General features: G+C 44.5%; 1 protein-coding gene and 1 long non-coding RNA gene across 6 annotated transcripts in view; one reads left to right on the plus strand and one right to left on the minus strand.

Moving 5' to 3' along the window:
* SPTBN1 (spectrin beta, non-erythrocytic 1) overlaps positions 1–21137 on the minus strand; it is a 206786-nt gene that overhangs the window by 115957 nt on the left and 69692 nt on the right. The window lies entirely within an intron of this gene.
* Positions 17105–20838, plus strand: LOC145545337 (uncharacterized). The gene is made up of 2 exons (XR_014082012.1): positions 17105–18388; positions 19331–20838. It is a non-coding gene; the product is annotated as an uncharacterized LOC145545337 (long non-coding RNA).

Here is a 21137-nt window from a genome sequence, read left to right on the forward strand (position 1 = left end):
GTCCAGTGTGTGAATTAGGTCACGGGGATAATAAGAGCTGAAGCGAGGCCACAGGGGGTTGGAGAACAAGAGGGAAAATGGAGGACAAGAAGGTAGCTGTGGTGAAGTCAAGATGAGGGAAGAGAGCTTCAGGACTAGGAAAGGGTTATAGGGCCAGTCCGGCTGGCATGGCCTTCACTTTAACCTCGAGCTGGTGCAGACAGGAAAAAGCCGATGGGAAACGGCTCACAGGTGTGGACAGAACAGGCTGCCTTAGCCAAGAGGAGGCCCCCTTACCTTCAGAGGCCAGAGGGCCAGAGACATTCTGAGGAGGAAAGGAGGAATTTAAAGGAGCTTGCCAGGAACTTGCCCATCTCTAAGGCTCTTTAAGGTGGCTTAGATGGTAAAGACTCTGCCTGCTACGTGGGAGACCCAGGTTTGATCCCTGGGTCGGGAAGATCCCCTGGAGAAGGGAATGGCTACCCACTCCAGTATTCCTGCCTGGAAAATCCCATGGACAGAGGAGACTGGCGGGCTACAGTCCACGGGGTCACAAAGAGTCGGACAGGACTGAGCAACTTCACTTTCACTTTCTTTGCCCAACTCTAACTTGATAAAGCAAGAAATCAAGGGTCCAAGTCACAGTTTTATTTATAGTGACCTAAGAAAAAGAATCCTGAGGACACACCTATGGCAGAACCATGCAGCATGTGAAGGGGAACATCAGATGGGGGGTCAAAATGCTCAACAGTCAAGCTGCCCACAGAAACAGACCCTGCCATTTTGGCCTATCCCCCCTAATCTTCTCTAACTTAAAAAATTACTGTCCCTCCCCCATGCCAAGGATATTAACACATGTGGCCAGCCCTGAGGACTGGTTGTGCCTGCCTTCAGGTTGCATCAAGATTTCAAGGCATGAGAATTCCCTGGTGGTCCAGTGATTAGAACTTGGTGTTTTCACTACTGAGGGCACAGGTTCGATCCCTGGTCAGGGGACTAAGATCCTGCAAGCCTTATGGCGCTGCCAAGAAAAAAAAAAGAAAGGGTCCAAGGTGTAATGAATGGACACAACCGGTCAAGTCAGCTATGGGACTAAAGCAACTGAAGCCCAAGTAACATGTATCTGCTATCCTTGTGATGACAGAAAGGGAAAGCCCAGTCGCTATGGTTATCTGCAGACAGCACAAATCAGAAGTGCTAGGGTGTGGTGGAAAGACTCAAGTCCACAGACAGGTGCTCAGGATCACCTCAACTCCTGAGGGTCCCCCAAGGAGTTAAGTAATTGCATGGGTGCCTTACCACCCTGGACCTCGCAATCCTCACCCCCAAATCAAACAGGTTGGAATCTATGGTCATAAAAACTCCTTCTGGTTTTAAAAGTATGAGTGATTTGGGTTCAATCTCCACATAAACTGAGTGGCCATAATAACAACAACATCACATTATTATAGCACCTTGTAGCCTTCACATGCATTTTCTCAAGTAAGGTAGGTATGGTGTCCATTTTGCAGACAAAGGAACTAAGGTTCAGAGAGACATAATGGGCCCAGGGCCCACAGGAGCTGAGTCGGAGCCACACCTGGACAGCAGACCTACTGGTCTGGCGCTGTTTCTCCTAGGTATTCAGAGTGTAATATCAGCTTACTAATGGTGTCTACGCTTCTCAGAAAAATCCTGTTGTTGTTGTTTAGTTGCTAAGTCATATTCAACTCTTTGCGACCCCATAAACTGTAGCCTGCCAGGCTCCTCTGTCCATGGGATTTCCCAGGCAAGAATACCGGAGTGGGTTCCATTTCCTCCTCTGGGAGATCTTCCCAACCCAGGGATTGAACTTGCGTCTCCTGCATTGGCAGGTGGATCTTTACTGCTGAGCCATGGGGGAAGCCCTAAGACTCTGGAAAATGGTATTAAGGTAAGCCTAAAACCTAAGACAGCCTCCACACACCTAGACAACACTCAGTTTGGGTCAGGATCAGGCACATTCTCTGCTGGTTCACACAGAAGTTGCCACTTGGAGGGTCCTCTTGTTGAGAACAGGTTTTGTTTGGTCTTGTTTTTCTTCCTTTTCTCAAAATCGGTGGACCTATAACTAACATTCTGTATGATTTAGCATGGAGCATGTGAGAACACTAAGGGGGGTGAGATTAAACCTCTGTTTGTGCCAAAAGGCTTTACATAGTCTGGGAGGTCAAAAGGAAAAAAAAAGGAATGCTTTTCCTGCATCACAGCAAGCTTGACAGGGTAAACTACAGGGTGTTCATTTCCTGAACATCTAAACATTAGCGACGTTGAAATGTCTGGGAAGGATGGCCAAAATGCTAAGCTGTGATGGGATCTGTACACATTCAAGGACTTGAAAAGCCAACCCAAAGAGCTGGGAAAGAAGTTGTAGGAACAGGGAGTGACAGAAAACAACAAGGTTTCACACACAAACTGTTTTGCCAAATTCTCTGCCACTTTCTTCTGTGGTTTCCAGATCTGTCTTTCGTGTTCATTGCTGTCAAATCTCTTGACAGTTGGACGACCACAGCCAATTTCTCCCAAGCGTTTCTTTACAGGAAACCAACATACTACTACAAAAATAATCCTCTTCCAAGCGTGTGGCCAGACAGACCAGCGAGCTCCCAATCATGCTACTGCATTTATGCTCTGTGAGGTTGAAGCTTATATTATCTTTCTGTCTCATCTGCCCGATTCTGAGTCTGTCTTACCTCTCTGGTCCTGCCACTCCCTCCTCCAGGAGCCTCCAGCCCACCTCCTCCAGTCTTCATTCTCCTTCTATTTCCATACATAATGCCTGGAGAGCCTCCCACACAATAACTACCTATTACCGCTGCCCTTACTCCCCACAGCCTGCTCAGCAAGCAGCTGTTCTCAGAAAAAAAAAACCAACCCATCCCTTTCTCAGTCGAAAAGGCCTCACTTACAAGAAAATTCAACCAACCAACCAAGCATGCAACCATAATCCAGCCAAAACCCCGAAACAAGAAATTATCTGAAACCTCCTATTCCCACCCCAAAGAGCAATTCTCACAAAGTCCCACTGGCAGACACATCTGTAACGCTGGCATTTCTGTGCCATCGCTCCCTACCTGCCAGCCTCTCCAGAATGTCTCCATTTTCAGGGCCTGGGCAGCTGGAAGCAGTCAGCAGCACTTCCCTTTCCCTCACAACCCACACGACTCCTGGATCAGGGCTGAGACCACCCCCACACTTACCCCTGGAGCACTGCCCACTGAGGGTCTGGGTCAGGGATTGGAAATGCAAAGCTAGAGGACGGAAAAGTGGTTAAAGACAGACTTGGAATCTAGGCAGCTGGCTCTGCCACTTTCTAACTGTTGTGATTCTCTGAGCCTGAAAAACTGGTACAAAAATGGTACCAACCTCACTGAGTGAGTATAATTAAGTGAGTTAAATGTTTAGAGATCTTAGTGCCATCATAGCAGCTATGAGTAATAGTCTTTAAACATGTCATGGAGGATATCTCAAAACTAATTCTGCCCCACCTCTTCACCAAGAAGGCTCCCAGCTGGAGGATGCTGCAGGTTCCATGTGGAATCACTGTCCTCAGGCTGGGAAACCCTTTGGATGTGGGGACAAGGGTAATTTGGAAGAGCAAGACCAGTCCTCCACCTGGGAAGTACTCACAACTTCATTCCCTTTTCTTTAACTCACCCTATTATGCACTGGGAAAGGCATATTCAAAATCATATTTTATAGTCAAAGTAATAATATCTCAGAGATAACAAAAACACAGTACTCACTATAAAACAAGTTACAAAAGGCCTATGTTTTTAGAAAGGCCAATGTTCATCTGAGGTGGGGCTGATGCTTCCTAGGTGGTGCAGTGGTAAAGAACCCACCTGCCAACGCAGAAGTCGCAAGACATGTGGGTTCGATCCCTGGGTCGGGAAGATCTCCTGGAGAAGGAAACGGCAACCCATCCCAGTATTCTCACCTGGAAAATTCTGTGGATAGAGGAGCCTGGCAAGCTACAGTCCATGGAGTCACAAAGAGTCGGACACGAGTGAGCACACATGTACATCAGATATGATATCTCAAGACTAACAGTAACTAGAACAAAGATTAAAGGGAGGGCTAAAGGTATTTTGCATCTACAACAATTGCTATCTCTGTGCCTTGAAGATAGATGGATGGATGGATGGATGGATGGATGGATGGATGGATCTCTCTCTTTACACACACACACCTCACTCACCCCTCCCACAAAATCATCTAGTTATATATGGCTGAAATAAGAGGGCAAACCTAATTTTTATTTATATCCTTTTCCTGTTTCTTGTTTCACTGGTCACAGCAGAACTGAATACAAAGGACCGACATCTCTGCTGAGAAGGAGAAAAAATGGCAAGTTACACTCAGTAACAAGCACCCAAGGTCCCAGAGAAGGAAGGAATGCAGTTTATTGAATCTTCTAGCCCAGCCAAAGCTAATCCTGCATTCTTATCTCATCTGTTATCTGTACATGCAAAGCTTTCCCATACAGGCAAAAGAATGCCCCAGTCCAGAGGCCCCACCTTTGGCAAACAGGTGTTGCTATGCCTGTGAATATACAACACCAGGCAGAGCCAAGGCTCCTGCACACAGGTAGAGTGGTTCAAAGGAAAGAACATCCGAGGAATGCAGTTGGGGCCAGGCCTGCTCTTGCCCAGGATTTCTGGTTCTGCTCCCCACCTCCAAGTTGGAGGGGAAAGGCTGACACACAGGTGTTCAGAGCCATCAGGCCAGCGTTTCACAAAGGGGCACATGGGACAGTGACAAGACACTGCTTCCTGGTGGCACAACTCATGGGAAAGACCCGGGAAAAGAGGAAATATAAATCTGTTCTTTGTGAAAATAGGCCTTTGGACCCTGCCCACCCGTATTCACACCCAGTTTATCTTTTCCAGGAGCTTAACACAGACCAGGCTGTAATAAGATGAACAGAGCAGGCTGAACAAGCACCTGGAGAGGAAAGGAGGAAAAGGGAGTGGGGGGTGCAAGCCTCATTTAAGACATAGGCCCCGCCCCTCCTGGTCTGGGGAGCGCAAAAGCCAACCCCTCCAGCAAGTTCTCGGCCCCCCATGTCCTCAGCTCTGGCCTTTGGAGGGACCTACAGCGTTACAACTGATTACTTCTCTGCAGGCACTTTCAGCCTAGTGGAGGAAACAGAACACACACATACACACACAAATGCAAACATGTAGTAATGTATAACAGTGGGGTTAGTGACAGTCACAGTGAGGACCACTCTGAATGGATCAACAACAGTACTTTTCTCCCTGGCTGAGAAAAGAACAGAGCAGAGCGGGGTTCCTTCCACCCAAAGGCTCTCTGTTGCCACACCATCCTGTCGGCAGTTTTAATGTGGCTTCTCACCAAATCTCTGCCAATGTGTGCCATACGAACACGAGTGTAAGTGTGTTTATTAATTGTAGGGGGAGGGGGGTGCAGAAACGTGATTTCTTGCTCTTGGAAAAACAGGCCCCGATAACCCAGTTGCAGGTCCATGGAACAGTGCTCACAGCCCCAGCATGATGAAGCATGAAATACTTTAAAAGAGCAGTCATTCTTCATCCTCAGCACCTGAGCCTCTACTGATCCCTCAAGGAGATAGCACAGCCTCCTTCCCACAGGGCCTGGTCAGGCAGCCACCCACTGGGCACAGGCCCTGAATAATTCACGGTCCGCCCAGTCACTCAGCAGTGCCAAGGCCTGCCAGCTGCCATTAACTGGGAGGCAGGCTCCAGGCCTACGGTGAAAGAATGAAATACTATCAACTACCTTGGAGACCTTTACAGGAACTGACAATCCTTCCTCATGCTCTTTTTCTCCCCAAGTGAAACCATGTACTTTTCCACCAGATCAAAGTGTAGCTGACTTTTACTCTAAGGAGGACGGGGTCCCAAGTATAGATGGTGTGGAGTGGTGGGGGAGCGACATCCTCAAACGAGCACTCGGTCAGGGTGTCATTACCCTGCTCGGCATGCTGAGATGCACAGGTAAAGGGCCAGACGCTGTGCCTGACACCAGAGAGATTCTCCATAAATGTCAGTCTGCTCCAGCCAGACCAGTCCCTGCCCTACCACCTGTCTCAGGCTTTCCCATCTCCACGCCTCCAGTCCTGGCACTCCCCTCTCCTCTCCCTCTGTCTGCAGTCCACCCATCCTTCAAACCCAGCTCAAAACTTCCCTCCTCCAGGAAGGCTTCCCAGACTATCCTAACTGGGGTTCTGGCTCTTTCTCAGAAACCCTACACCCGCACTGTCAGCCCCCCTTGTCTGGCACCTTTCGTGAGCTGCCAATGCCCTAGAGTACTGCTTATCTCTTCCTAGGCACCAGTCTTATCTACCTAATTAAAATAAAGGAGAGTGCACCAGCTACAGAGAAGTGAAAAGTGGGCTGCAGTCTTAGCCGCTGACGCTGAACAGCCTTGCTGACCCTGAACAGCCTTGCTGACCCAACTCAAGTCCCTTGGCTGCTCACAATGTTCTCCCTAAAAACCAAGGGATCTGAAGCAGCAAATCTACAATGCTCTTGGAAACACATCATGATCTGTTTTAGGGAAGTTGCAAGTCTTATATAACCTTCACTCCACACCTAGTCCAGTATCCTCTAAGAAACAACTGTTCAAAAGCGATATAGCCATGTCAGAGCCTGAACACAGAACAGAGCCAGGGCTCTGTGAAGGGAATTGCCACTCAATGGTGAACTGCAGGGCCTGTCCACCTTATGTAACACTTCCTTGTCCATACCTTAATCTTTCACAAGAGGATGAGAGCTAGAGCTCCAAACAGGGGTCAAAAAGATCATTCTCAAAATTCACCCATCTGAGCCAACCATCTCATTTACAGAGAAGGAAAACGAGGCCCAGAGCAGCATGCCCAGAGACAGGGGTAGTTACTGCACCCCAGCAATCAGAAAGCATGCCTTCTGAATCTTTGCTGCTCTTTCATTTCCAAGGAAAACCTGAAGGTATCAGGGGCTGAGGACAAAGGCAGTGGCACGCATTTCTTGTGCCTTGTGGTCAGGGAAGTGGGTCCAGGGCTTGAAATCAGAAAAAGGGCACCCTCATCCCCTCTCCTACCTCCCTTCCAGCATCCAACCTGCCTCCTTTGCAGCATCTAACCTGTCTCCCTTCTAGCATCCAACCTGCCTCCTGTCCAGCATCCAACACCAAGCCTATGGAGCCTACAGGCTGGTACTAGGTGGCAGATGGCCCGTATCTTTCCGAGTATTCTCTGATATCCAACTTGTACCAGCAGAGAGACAAGGAGGCCCTGGACTATGGTACTGGCCTCTTTGATACCACCCTCCCAGCCTAGTAGAGACCCGGACTCACAGTCAGCTACCAGAAACCTGAATCCCAAGGCCTGTTGTGCAGAGACCCACTTCTCTCAGTTTTATTCACTGGACTTTCCGCTATTGCTCTTATGATGTTTAAGGGGAACAGTTTACTCAGGAGGCATTTTTTTTTTAATCTGACCAATGGATTTTTTCACTACAGCCAGCACTTCAATGACAGGTAAAGAATGAGAGAGAGGAGAGAGACTAGGTTCTTTTCTAAAACCTGCTATGCTCACTTATAACCACCTCTCCACTCATCTTTTGCTACCATTTCTATCACCCTTTTAAATTACCATCTACCAGGAAAACCAGGCATTGTGACGATGATGGTACCTTGTTTCCATTGCACTTTTAACTTAATAACAATAAAAGCTTCAATAAAGGATGGGTAGAAACTGGAACCCTTGTGTACTGCTAATGGGAGTGTAAGATGGTGCCGCTGCTATGGAAAAGAGTATGATCACTACTCAAAGAATTAAAAATAGAATTACAGATGATCCAGAAATCTCAATTCTGGGTGTACCCAAGACAACTGAAAGCAGAATCTCAAAGTGATATCTGCACACCCATGTTCACTGCAGCCAAGAGGTGGAAGTAATCCAAATGTCTATGAATGAGTGAATGGATAAAGAAAATGTGGTATATAAATACAATGGGATACTATTCAGCCTTAAAAAAGAAGGAAATCCTGTCACATGTTTCAACATGGATGAACCCTGAGGACATTATGCTATCATTACAAGGACATTATGCAATAAGCCAGTCATAAAAAGACGGGTACTTACAGTACATGGAACTCTGCTCAATGTTATGTGGCAGCCTGGATGGGAGGGGAATTCGGAGGTGAATGGATACATGAATACGTATGACTGAGTCCCTTCACTATTCACCTGAAACTATCATGACATTGTCAATCACCTATACCCCAATACAAAATTAAAAAGTTAAAAATAAAAGATGGGCATTGTATGATTCCACTTACATGAGGTATCAGTTCAGTTCAGTTCAGTCACTCAGTCATGTCCAACTCTTTGCGACCCCATGAACCGCAGCATTCCAGGCCTCCCTGTCCATCACTAACTCCCTAAGTCCACCCAAACCCATATCCATCAAGTCGGTGATGCCATCCAGCCATCTCATCCTCTGTTGTCCCCTTCTCCTCCTGCCCTCAATCTTTCCCAGCATCAGGGTCTTTCCCAATGAGTCAGCTCTTCACATCAGGTGGCCAAAGTATTGGAGTTTCAGCTTCAACATCAGTCCCTCCAATGAACACCCAGGACTGATCTCCTTTAGGATGGATTCGTTGGATCTCCTTGCAGTCCAAGGGACTCTCAAGAGTCTTCTCCAGCAGTCAAACTCAAGGAAACAGAAAGTAGGATGGAGGTTGCCAGGAGTTGGGGAAGGGGGAACCTGGAAGCTGTTGTTTAACAGGAATAGAGTTTCAGTTTTGCAAGATAAAAATGTTCTAGAGATTTGCTACAAGACAATGTCAATACAGTTAACACTACTGAACTGTCCACTTAAAAATGGTTAACATGATAAATTCTATGTAATGAGTTTTTTTTAACTACAATTAAAAATAAAATTAAAAAGGTTTGGTACAGTCTCAGGGGGAATCCACTACTGGACATGGCTATAAAAGCAGATCTAAGGCCAAGTTTCGTGCCTATGCCTCTAAACTTGAACAAAACGTTCTCAAATGCTATCAACCAACACACTGATTCCTTCAAGTCCTCTCTTTAACCCTTAAGAAGGAAAAAAAGAAAAAACTGGATGGGAATTCTGCCAACTCCCATTTTTACAACAAAAGTCCCAATAAATTACTTATTGACTCCAAATTGCCTACAAGCCTCATGTCTGTGTACATAGTGCTCCAGAGTCACTTCCATTTACCCCAGTCACCCCTAATGTCAGGCCTTCTGATCTCTACATGCCCAACTTTCATGAAAGTGTTAAAAAATTATTTTTTCAGTCAGCCTCTTTGAGGTCAAATCCCCAAATCACAAATTTGTAATAGCAGTTTTTGGTACGTTAGGAAGAATCAGTGGAAACACATCCTAGTTAAGTAGGCATGCACACACCTACACAATCTGGGTGTGGGTATAGGTGTGGGTGAGTGTCTCCATGAGCAGGCCCACAGGTGCACAGGATCATCTTGGTAGATATTAAACAGAAATGCTTTCCATACTCCTAAGGTTTTGTGATACTCCATCATCAACTCTCCTGAAATATTCAGACTCACTGATACCCTCTTAGTGTGGGTACATCCCCAGTTTTCTGTCAAGAATAATTTTCGTGTAAAAAGGGCCCATGAAGCAATGGATCACAGCTCTGACTGATCAAAGTGTCCTCCATCCTGCCTATGTAAGATTATGGAAGGGCAAATGGCAAAAATCATTACATAGAAGAAGGGCCTGTAATTTGAAGTGATTATACTCAAAGTCTTCTTAACATTCTATAAGAGCCTGCATTTCTGACTCATCAAACATAAAAAGTTTACAAAAAATTAACAAGAGACTAGGACTTGAGTCAGAGTCACATGGCATTTGGTATTTCCTGGTGAAGGACAAAGGTTGCTATCATCACCATACACAGTCTACATTTCACTGTGTACACAGAAACCACTGGGAAAAGAGGCCCTAACTCACCCTGGCAACCACAGGAAGGCAGTCTGCTAACTCTTCAGGAGCCCACACACACCCTTGGAGGCCTATTATTGTTGTTCAGTCACTAAATTGTGTCTCTTTGTGACCCCATGGACTGCAGCACGCCAGGCTTCCCTGTCTCTCACTATCTCCTAGAGTTTGCTCAAACTCATGTCCATTGAGTCGGTGATGGCATCCAACCATCTCATCCTCTGTCACCCCCTTCTCCTCCTGCCCTCAATCTTTCCCAGAATCAGGGTCTTTTCCAATGAGTTGCCTCTTCACATTTAGGCTCTTCGGCCACATCAGGTGGCCAAAGTATTGGAGCTTCAGCTTCAGCCTCAGTCCTTCCAATGAATATTCAGGGTTGATTTCCTTTGACTGGTTTGATCTCCAAGGGACTCTCAAGAGTCTTCTCCAGCACCACATGCCTATGGAGGCCTAAGGACCTTAGTATATCTAACCAGTCCACCTCCTTGTTTTTCAAATGAGGACAGTGAAGCTGAGAGAGACTAGATGATTTCACTAAAGTCTCAACTAGCCAAGCCCAGAAGCATCCCAATCTCTGGACTGCAGTAACAGTATTGACAGCAGCACTTTCGTCAATGCCGTAAACAGCTTTGGGACCTAAAAAAAATTTTCCCTAGACTTTAATGCCCATCTTTAATATCTGGCTTTTCTATAACAGTAGAAGAGCAGTGGGACAGTAGGTATTTAAATAAAGTGCCCAGTTAGTATTTGTCACTTTGCAGGATCCTAAGATACCTTTACTAATTTAATTTCATCCTTCCTTAAATAAAACTTACCGCTTTTCAAAAGATGTTTTCCAACTTGTTTCTATAACCTACCAATAGTCATATCTAGGATATATTTTATACCTCCATATCTTATAAGGTAATTCATACCATTGTACCTTTTTAGTATACTACTTAACACAAATGTTTGACCTTTTTAAAAAAAAAAATAGATCACTTAGGTCTCCCTTTTAAAACTGGTCACACTTCTCTTGTGCTTGACTGTCAGAGGAAAGAATGCTATAAAATGTCTGATTCTTTATTCAGCTTTCCTATTAAACATAGGTGATGTTTGGCTCTATCAGGAAAGGTTTTAAAGTCAGCTTAATCACCACTGATGTCACAAATGAGTATTCATTACTTTAAAAAAAAAAAAAACTAAAAGCTTTGTTCTAATATCTGTTCCTCTAGCAGTTCTAATCTTCTAAGTTTACTCAAGGTATCTCAAAGTCTTACTCATAATTCTCTGACATGGGGTAATCACAGGGAGAGGTACAATATTCTTTTTTCCATGAATTAAAGGAGGCCGACAAATACTTATGGGAAGGAGGACAATTTCCAAGGGAGTTAGAGAAGCGGGGTCACAGATAGGCATCAGAGGCTTTCAATTACTGCCCTGATTTATACCACCGCTAAAGCAGGCAGGCTGGGCAAATAACAGCCTAATTCAGAAAATCTCAGACTGAAATCTGTGAAACAGAGGCTAATGCCTCCTACTGAAGACTGCTCTTAATATTATAGTAATATTTTTATAATCTTGCCCAAGATGAAAGTGATACACAAATTTTAAGTATTACAAATAATCCCCCTGAAAATCTAGCAATATTTCTTCTTTACTATCCCCTGATACCAAACTACAGCTGTCTCAACAAGAGGGAACAGGGCCCTAAAGCTAATAACCCCCACAGAGGACCAACCCTCTCCCAGCAAGTGCAGGCAACTTGACTTGGATGTTCTTTTTTTTTTGGCTGTGCCGCATGTGGAACCTTAGTTCCCTAACCAGGGATTGAACCTACGCCCTCTGCATTGGAAGGCAGAGCTATCCAGTCTTCCCTGCATAGTTAGGGAAGTCCCTTGACTTGGATGTTCTATGCTAAGCTCGTCTGTCTCCCTCCGAGGAACACGAGTCTCCCACTTACATCTCCATCCTTCCCGCTCCTTCCAATCTTGGCTATTTGCAGAGAAAAAAAAAATTTTTTTCTCAACCTCCACTCCAAGAAAGGCTTTAAAATAGTTTTTATGACACGTTTTCCCTAAATCATTCTCTCAATAAACGTTTAGGGTTCTGATCATTGTAATGTGCACTGAGTGCAAAAACCCCAAAATAGGAAAATGCAGCAAGAGAAGACACAAATATGAAGAACATCTTAAGAGTTTTTTTAAATTAAAAAAATGAGGCTTTTCCAATGCCCCCACCACCACCACTCCCAGGAGAAGGCCTGGAGTCACAAATGCCTGTGAACACCACAGCACAAAAGGCCATAGGTCAGCCCCGTCTTTAGGCCATCAGACATATGCCCATGTTCCTGCTTTTCCACCTGACTTCTGATCCACCCACCGTGCATTCATGTATCATTTCTCAATATGGAAGGCCTCCTTGCAGGAGAAGAGAGGAGCCCTCTCTTCACAAGACTGATCTTCCAAATGTGTGTGTGTCTTAGTTGCTCAGTTGTGTCCAGCTCTTTGCAATCCCATGGACTGTAGCCCCGAGACTCCTTTGTCCATGGAATTCTCCAGGCAAGAATACTGGAGTGGGTTGCCACGTCCTTCTTCCTAATGCAGTGTTATAATTAGCAGCCCCTACCGCATGCCTACCGTGTACAGAGGCTGAGCTCGGCAGCTTCCATGTTAAAGTTCTCTCAACAGTCCCATAGGGAGGATATTATGGTTCTCATCCTATAGAAGTAACTTTGCCCACTACCTTACAGCTGGTAAGCGGCAGAATAGGCATTTAATCCCAGACTCGGGGCCTCGAAAGCCACTCTCCTTTCTTAGCATCAGACCTGAGATGGACAGTCCTGGATGCCTGAATTCAAACCTAGAAATAGCCAGGTGCTCAGGCCCTAGGAGGACCTGTGCATGGGTGTGTGGGGAAGCAGAAGAGAGAGCCCTGGGGCCCATATGGTTCCCAAAAGCCAGGGAGAATGCAAGCTAAGGAAAATATAATATAGTCCTGAAAACTGGAGGCCATGGGATAGAGCAAAAACAAATAAAAATTAACAGTGACCTGCCTTGCATATTTGTGACCAAAATACCCCACACAACTCTGAAGATACCCCAGCTTCTGGCACCCAGAGGAAACAACTTAGCATGAGGCTTCATATAACCAGAATCAACCTCCCACTCCTCCAGCTGCCCTTTCCCACCCACTCCCCCCAACAGTCCACTGGAGAGCAAGGCCTAGAGATTCAGTTTAAGTCCTTGCTTTTTCAAACCCTTGGCCATTTCCCCAGTTTCAGGGCCTCCTCCTCATCTCCAGACAAACAGGACAGTCTCCTTAAATGGCTTCCCTCCATCTAGCTGTTCTCCTTGGCCTTCCTCCCTGGAGTCCCCAGGAGGGCTCAAGTCCCACCTACCAGTGTTCTCAGGTTAAGTCACTAGAAGGTTCAGGATCCCTGGGGCTAAAAAAACCAGGTGAGGCCATTCTGTTTCATGCAGAGTGGCTCCAGGCTTGCCATTTTACATACTGAAATAACAAATATGATTCTACTTAAAAATAAAAACTCTCCTGAACTCAAGTGTAGAAAACCACTAGCTTGAAGGATGAAGGACTGAATTCCTTGGCATGACATTCGAGGCCCTCCTCATTTACTCTTATGGCTCTTGCTTGAGCTCCTTCTCACTTCTGGTGGCTCCCCGAGGGAGCTGGGCACCATCGTGCCATTCAGGGCACCACCTGCTCACCCTGAAATTCTGTTGCATCTACTGACACTGCCTCTCCTCTGCGAGAACTACAGAAAATCTTTTCTGCTGACCACAGGCTTGTTTCCACTTCCTCGTCTATCTCTATACAGTTGACCCTTGAACAACATGGGTCTGAATTGTGCAGGTCCACTTATACGTGGATTTCTTTCAACAGTAGATGCTACAGTGCTACATGATTCGTGGTTGGCTGAATCCAGCAGATGCAAAACCACTCATACAGAGGAACCATGATACAGAAGGCTGACTGTAAAGTTATACCCAGATTTTCTACCGCATGGAGGGTCGGCATCACTAACCCCTGCATTGTTGAAGGATCAATTGTATTTCTAATGCTATTCTCAGTGCCTGGCACATAATGGATGCTCAATAACTATTTCATTCATTCATTCATTCATTAATGGGTGAATGAAACAAAACATGAAATAATCACTCTAATCATTGTGATTCATAAAGCTTCAAAACAGAGACCACACAGATGTACTTTCAAATAAACCTGTTACCACAGAATCTTCCAACACTTGTTTGTTATAAACTCTAACTAGGATATCAATACTAGCATTAAAAAAGAGGAACTGAAAATATCAGAGCAACGCATGAAATACATGTAAACACTACTTCGCAAAATTCAAATGTGGGTGGACACACACATATACCCATATATAGTCCCTTAGGATGGTTCAACTCGATTTTGCAAAAGCAATATGCATTTGGTAGAAACAATACTTCAATATGTGAATTTTGATCTTTTCCCAGAATAACAGTCTGCATTATGATACTGTCTCATGATGCTGAGCAGCAGCTCCAGTCAGCCAGGTGATCAAGAGGGTAAATAACCAAGAGGGTAAATACACTTATAGCCCTTCTGGTTTTCACTTTTAGTATAGCATACACCATACATTACATGAGATAGACAACACTTTATTATAAAATGGGCTTTATTAGATTCAGACTAATATTAAGTGGTTCTGAGCACATTTAAGATAGGCTAGGCTAAGCTATAGTGCTCGGTAGGTTAGGTGTATTAAATGCATTTTTGACTTGTGACATTTTCAACTTGCTGATGGGTTTATCAGGACATAACCTCATTAAAGATCTGGACATAAATTTATGTGCATACTGGACTGCTACAAAAATTCATTTTTTACTGATTATTTCCCTCAAAATTTTTGTTTCAAAATCTTAAGTCAGTTATAGGTTAGATCAATGTGATTACTCTAAGGTTCTCCATTCAGTTTTAAAAACATAGAAACTACATGCTTCATGACAAAATTGAGTTCAGATAATAATGGTGTTGCTGCTGCTGCTAAGTCGCTTCAGTCGTGTCTGACTCGGTGCGACCCCACAGACGGCAGCCCACCAGGCTCCCCCGTCCCTGGGAGTGGGTTGCCGTTTCCTTCTCCAGTGCATGAAGGTGAAAAGTGAAAGTGAAGTCGCTCAGTCGTGTCCGACTCTTAGCGATCCCATGGACTGTAGCCTGCCAGGCTCCTCCGTCCATGGGATTTTCCAGGCAAGAGTACTGGAGTGGGGTGCCATTGCCTTCTCCATAATGGTGTTGAGTGTGCCAATTAAAATGGCTCCCTGAATGTGAAAGAGTTAAAAAGAAAAAAAAAAAACCTACATGTGGGCACACCTGAAGATTATGGCTGATTAAATACACAAAGAAGGCACAAGCACACCTGCTAATTCAGTGCCAGGGGTTTGGGGTTTCAAATTAGTATCAAGTGCCTCCTCCAGCGTGGCCTCCTCGCCATCCTGTATTTCTCAAGGCAGTCTTAAATACTTCTCCATTATTTAGAAGCATCCTACTAACATGGGCTTTCCCTCATATGCTTGGCGGCAGTTCCAGGGATGGTGTGCTCAGGGCAAATGCGGGAGGCATACACTGATCCTCTGCAGAGTGACCAGTTCCAGATACAAAAGTCTGTATCTTCACTGCAGAGTCACATAGAGGGTAACAGATTTCATCTCTAATCTTATTTCTCCAATATCGTATATAACACAGCTTTGGGACTATCAATCCATGGAACTATCAAACCCACATAATGGCTAAAGGAAAGGTAAAACTGACCGGGGTGGAGCCAAGCTGGCTAAATGACAGGCCGCTAGCCCTGTGGATTTAGAAAGTTACTAGATTGTTTCTGTTGTTGCTAACCACAGAAAAAAAGGCTTAAATTACACAATAGTGAAAACAACCCTCATGACAACAGCACTTGAGTCCACTTGGAGCCTAGTCGGGGGGACAGAGGAGTGGTCCTTGGCTGTCGCAGCAAAAGTGAAGTCACTCAGTTGTGTCCGACTTTTTGATCCCATGGACTATAGACTACCAGGGTCCTCCATCCGTGGGATTTTCCAGGCAAGAATACTGGAGTGGGTTGCCATTTCCTTCTCCAGGGGATCTTCCCAATCCGGGGATCGAACCTGGGTCTCCCGCATTGTGGGCAGATGCTTTACCATCTGAGCCATCGCAGCAAAATGGGAGGTAATCTAGGAGCCATACACTACAATGATAGCATTCCCTTCTCTGTCATGCATGTTCACCACATTTGCCAAATTCCCTATGTCCTTAAAGTCAGGATACAGTATTCCAGGAGGAAAACTGTGGCTGACATACAAATTTGTGATGAACCATTAAACTATCAAACACCAGTTGCTGGCACCCACTTGAGGTTAACAATGACACACAGGAGAACACAGGCAAACTTCAGGCCCATCCAGGAATGCCTGCCTCTTTAGAGATGCCCCCCATTAAGCATCTATGGTATCCCAGAAATATGGAAGAAAGAGAGACAAAGAGGGAAGAGGTCCAGAAACACTTAGCAGTGACCTGAAGGAGGAGCAGACAAAACAAATCTTCAGCTTTAGCTCTTCTGGCCAAAAAACAAATAAACAGACAAAAAAACCTAGGGGCAGACCTGTGCAGCACAAAAGGAGGCAGGGGCCACATTGACAGCATCGTGGAAGAATGTCTGATCCACCGTATAATGGTCTGTACAAGCTTCCAGACAATGCCCCAAACCCCTAGAAGCCTCACTGTCAATTAACAATGCAGTAGGGGATAAGATCCTGCAAGGACAGAAGTCTACAGCAATACTCTTCAGTGGGGGAAGACTAAACTCCCGATTCTAACAATCGACTGGTCCTGCTACTGTTCACAATAATTTACATGGAAAATATTTCAAACTTTTAGAGTACAACAGGTGCCCTGTAAGAGAGTGCCATTCCAGATTTTTTCCCAGTATGGTGACATTAAGCACAACATCAGCATGTTCCTCATCAACATGGAATCTGTTTTGAGGAAATGGACTGTATAAAACAGTCATCAAGACATATATCAAACTTTTGAAAGAATTATCTTTAGGAATAGAGACAGGCTTGGGGGAGGGGACCATTCACTGTCTACTTCCATAGAGTTTGGATTTTCTTCTTTTTTTTTTTTTTACAGTGCATGCATTGTAATATATGATATACAATGCAATATTAATATTTTATAATAAATTTTAAGCTAAAAGTCTTAAACACATAGAACTAATTTTTCAATGGGTATTACAGAAATTAGGGAGAAATTTTCCCCAATGAAGTGACACTTAGTAGTTCTGACCATGAACCAGTTCTTGAGTCCAACAAATAGAAGTATTAACACATGATTGCATTCTGACTTACGCAAAGAATGTTGAAAGAACATGACGCATTGTTACTGTCTTTGAGGACTTTTTAGCAATCAGCCAGAGAGACAAAGCACGGATACATTCACCTTGAGCACACACACAAAATTAATAAGACTCAGGCTGGAGCAGTGCTGAGAGCTTGGGATTCCCAAAGACTTTAAGAGGGTGACCCAAATGGTAATGTGAAATGCAGGGAGTGCCTGGGGACCTGGCAAATGGCCCATCATCTCCTTGACTTCAGCCATCTGTTTCTTACAATGCCTACAGACACAATCATGTGGCTAATAAAGCCATTTCACATACACGTTCAAAAAATCAAAGGACTCTGAAGAAATTTAAATGTGTGTGGCAAAATTTTTATCAGCCTCACCCAGTAACACATCACTACCTTAGGGTTCTGAAAATTCACAGGTCTACAGAAAAGAGATCAAAACTTCCCTTGAAAATTAAATAATGATAATCTGAAATCAGAATTGTGGAAAATGGGTATGTTTATCAATCAGAAAACGGAGACTAAGATTCAGGTTTTGGGAAACTGTGACACCTTTATATAACAGTCCCATGTACTGATTGTCTTATATAGCCTATTTCCCCAAAATAGAAAACATATTGGTAAGCAACATGCTAATGTACTTACTTCACTATACTGCTAAGAAATCTGGAGTGACATGCTATTACCAGGCACCTGTCACACTCTTCTGGTCATTGAGGCCCCAAAAGAAACAACGGTCTAGACTGTTTCCAAGTCACTAAATCGCCAAGCAAATTCACAAGTTAACTTAGGTACAAACTGAACAGCTTACTCTAATAAGGCACACTCTAAAGACTGACACACTAATGTTCATTTCTCTATATTTTTTCAAAGGTATTAAAGAAAGCTGTTAAGCCTTCCCTGGTGGCTCAGACAGTAAGGAAGCTACCTACAATGAAGGAGACCTGGGTTCGACCCCTGGGTCAGGAAGATTCCCTGGAGAAGGGAATGGCTACCCACTCCAGTATTCTTGCCTGGAAAATCCCATGAGCACAGGAGCCTGGTGGGCTACAGTCCGTGGGGTTGAAAAGAGTAGGACATGACTAAGCAACTAACAAAAAGGAAGCTATAAGGCTGCTTTGTTTTAAAGAAGCAGTTAGTCAATGGTGAAAGTCACCACGCCCTTTTATAAAATAGTTTTATCTCTAAATCAAGAACATCAATCTATCCAAAAACAGGCCATGAGCATCTACTGTTATGCACTGCCATCTGCCCAGCACCCACACCCTTTTGTAGGAAGAGCTCCATGTGGTTCCAGGGAGAGCTACCATGTTCTTACATCCCTCTGCACCCCCACATCACAGTTCACCCATTCAGGAGTTACCCCTTGACCAAAGTCTAGTAAATTATAGCCTCCTTATCAAACAGCCACCAATGCCAACTGAAACTAGAAAAATGAGGCAAGAGGTGGATAGCAAAGTTCAGGGGCACATGGCAGCCACATTCCCTGCTACCTGGAAGACCACCTGCAGGAGCAGAAATAACAGCTAAAATCAAGAGACTGAGGGATAGAAACCCTTACTTTCTGTTGTTCTGGGCCTGTCTGCACCTTGGCTTCTCTTCCAATTGGCTGTTTGGCTCTTCCCTTAGTCACACAAAATATACCAGTATCTTTTTCCCAAAGTCCTAACACAAAGTGCCTTCCCCTACCACACCACAATTCTGCATGAGAAATGCTAACCACAGCCTCCAACTGCCAGCTGAATTCTAAGCCATGGATGGAGTCTCCTACTCTTCACCAGTGTTCTGGATACTGCTCCTAAAGATAGTCATTTGTAAGTAATCAGTTGGTCATGCTGCTGCTGCTACTGCTGCTAAGTCACTTCAGTCGTGTCCGACTCTGTGTGACCCCATAGACGGCAGCCCACCAGGCTCCCTTGTCCCTGGAATTCTCCAGGCAAGAATACTGGAGTGCGTTGCCATTTCCTTCTCCAATGCATGAAAGTGGAAAGTGAAAGTGAAATCGCTCAGTCGTGTCCGACTCATAGTGACCCCATGGACTGCAGCCTACCAGGCTCCTCAGTCCATGGGATTCTCCAGGCAAGAGTACTGGAGTGGGGTCAGTTGGTCATGACCTGGTATGAAAAGATTCTCTGGGCCAACTAGAGCCCCATTTCCATACTCAACCTCACAGAGATGTGGACTAGAGAAGCCAGGATATTGAGTCATTTAGCAATGAGGTCAGAACAGAAAAGACTGGGAGGAGGTAGAGCTGGAACTACAACACACCAAAGCCACGTGTGAGCTGACATATGGTGAGCAGACACCAGCACTATGCAAAGGGCTCCAGTCAGTAAGGGACCCACCCCACCTGAAAGATGAAGATCACCTCCAGCCCTACCGCAGCCTCAGTCACGAATGAATTTCTGGGTCTCCCTAGCTGGAAGCTTTGCAGTAACCTGTCCCCCTACTTCACCACACTCAACTTTTTTTTATTCAGATACTTAAGTGAAGCCCTGTTTCTGACAACCAGAAAGGGCGAAGCCAGAATAATTCTGAATGCAGAATTCTTTCCAGAGAAGCCCATCAGCAGGCATAAACCAAATGCTTGCTACCATGGTACCCAGAACCTTCCCATTGGATCACAATATTGAATGCGATCATGTCAAAACTCATGACAGATACACAGTTTAATAAGCAAAGCCATCTTCTTAAATCAGCTTGGTGTCAAACATCAAAACCGTAATTGAAGAAATTATTTAACATCTCCCCAGATCAGTTTTCTCTACAAATTAGAATACTAAACTGAATGGTACTGCTGAAAATGGTAATTAAATAAAAACCTTAGCTATCTGAATTTCATTGTAGAATTGACTTTGTGATATTTTTAGTTTGTTCTCATTGTAGGATGTGTTTTTAAAGTGGACAGGACTTTATAAATGCCTTGCATATAAATTATATATTATCTTCTTACTTTCTTATATTTTCTTCTTTACTTGCTCATGGGTCCACTTTGGTAGAAAACTGGCTAAAGAGTTGAACGGTATAAGTGAATTCAACAGAGGGAACAAAGATGACCATACAAGATGACCAAACACCAACCAGTAGGTTTTTCTGTGACCACATCCAAGTAAATGAAGAAGTACTTAACTCCACAGTGCTATCCTATCACATGCCTACGAGGGATCTGCCATCTGCTCCAAGCCAACTGCCAAATAAAGTCACAGAATTATGATGTTGGTAACTTTTACAGAATTTTTCCTGTTCTTTCCCACTAATCTACTACTATTACTTACATAAGAGAACAGAGGGAGACATGAGGTACTAACACATGCAACAGCATGGATGAACCCTGAAAATATTTTGCTAAGTAAAAGAAATTGGTCACAAATAGCCATATAGTGTAGGATTCAATTTAGTTGAAATGTCCAACATAGACAAATCCATAGTCAGAAACTAGATTAGTGGCTGTCTGGAGATGGGGAGAATGAAAATGGGAAGTGACTGCTAACGTGTGTGCGACTTCTTTTGGGGGTGATAAAAATGTTCTGAGATTAGTGTTATTAGATATAACTGTGAGTATATTAAAAACCACTGAATTGTATACTTTACAGGGGTAAATTTTACTACATGTAAGTAATATCTCCTTGGACTACAAGGAGATCCAACCAGTCAATCCTAAAGGAAATCAGTCCTGAATATTCATTGGAAGGGCTGATGCTGAAGCTGAAACTCCAACACTTTGGCCACCTGATGTGAAGAACTGACTCAATGGAAAAGACCCTGATGCTGGGAAAGAATGAAGGCGGGAG

The sequence above is a fragment of the Giraffa tippelskirchi genome, chromosome 4 (genome assembly GCF_054371585.1).
Source record: "Giraffa tippelskirchi isolate mGirTip1 chromosome 4, T2T-mGirTip1v1.2.pri, whole genome shotgun sequence".
NCBI lineage: Eukaryota > Metazoa > Chordata > Mammalia > Artiodactyla > Giraffidae > Giraffa > Giraffa tippelskirchi.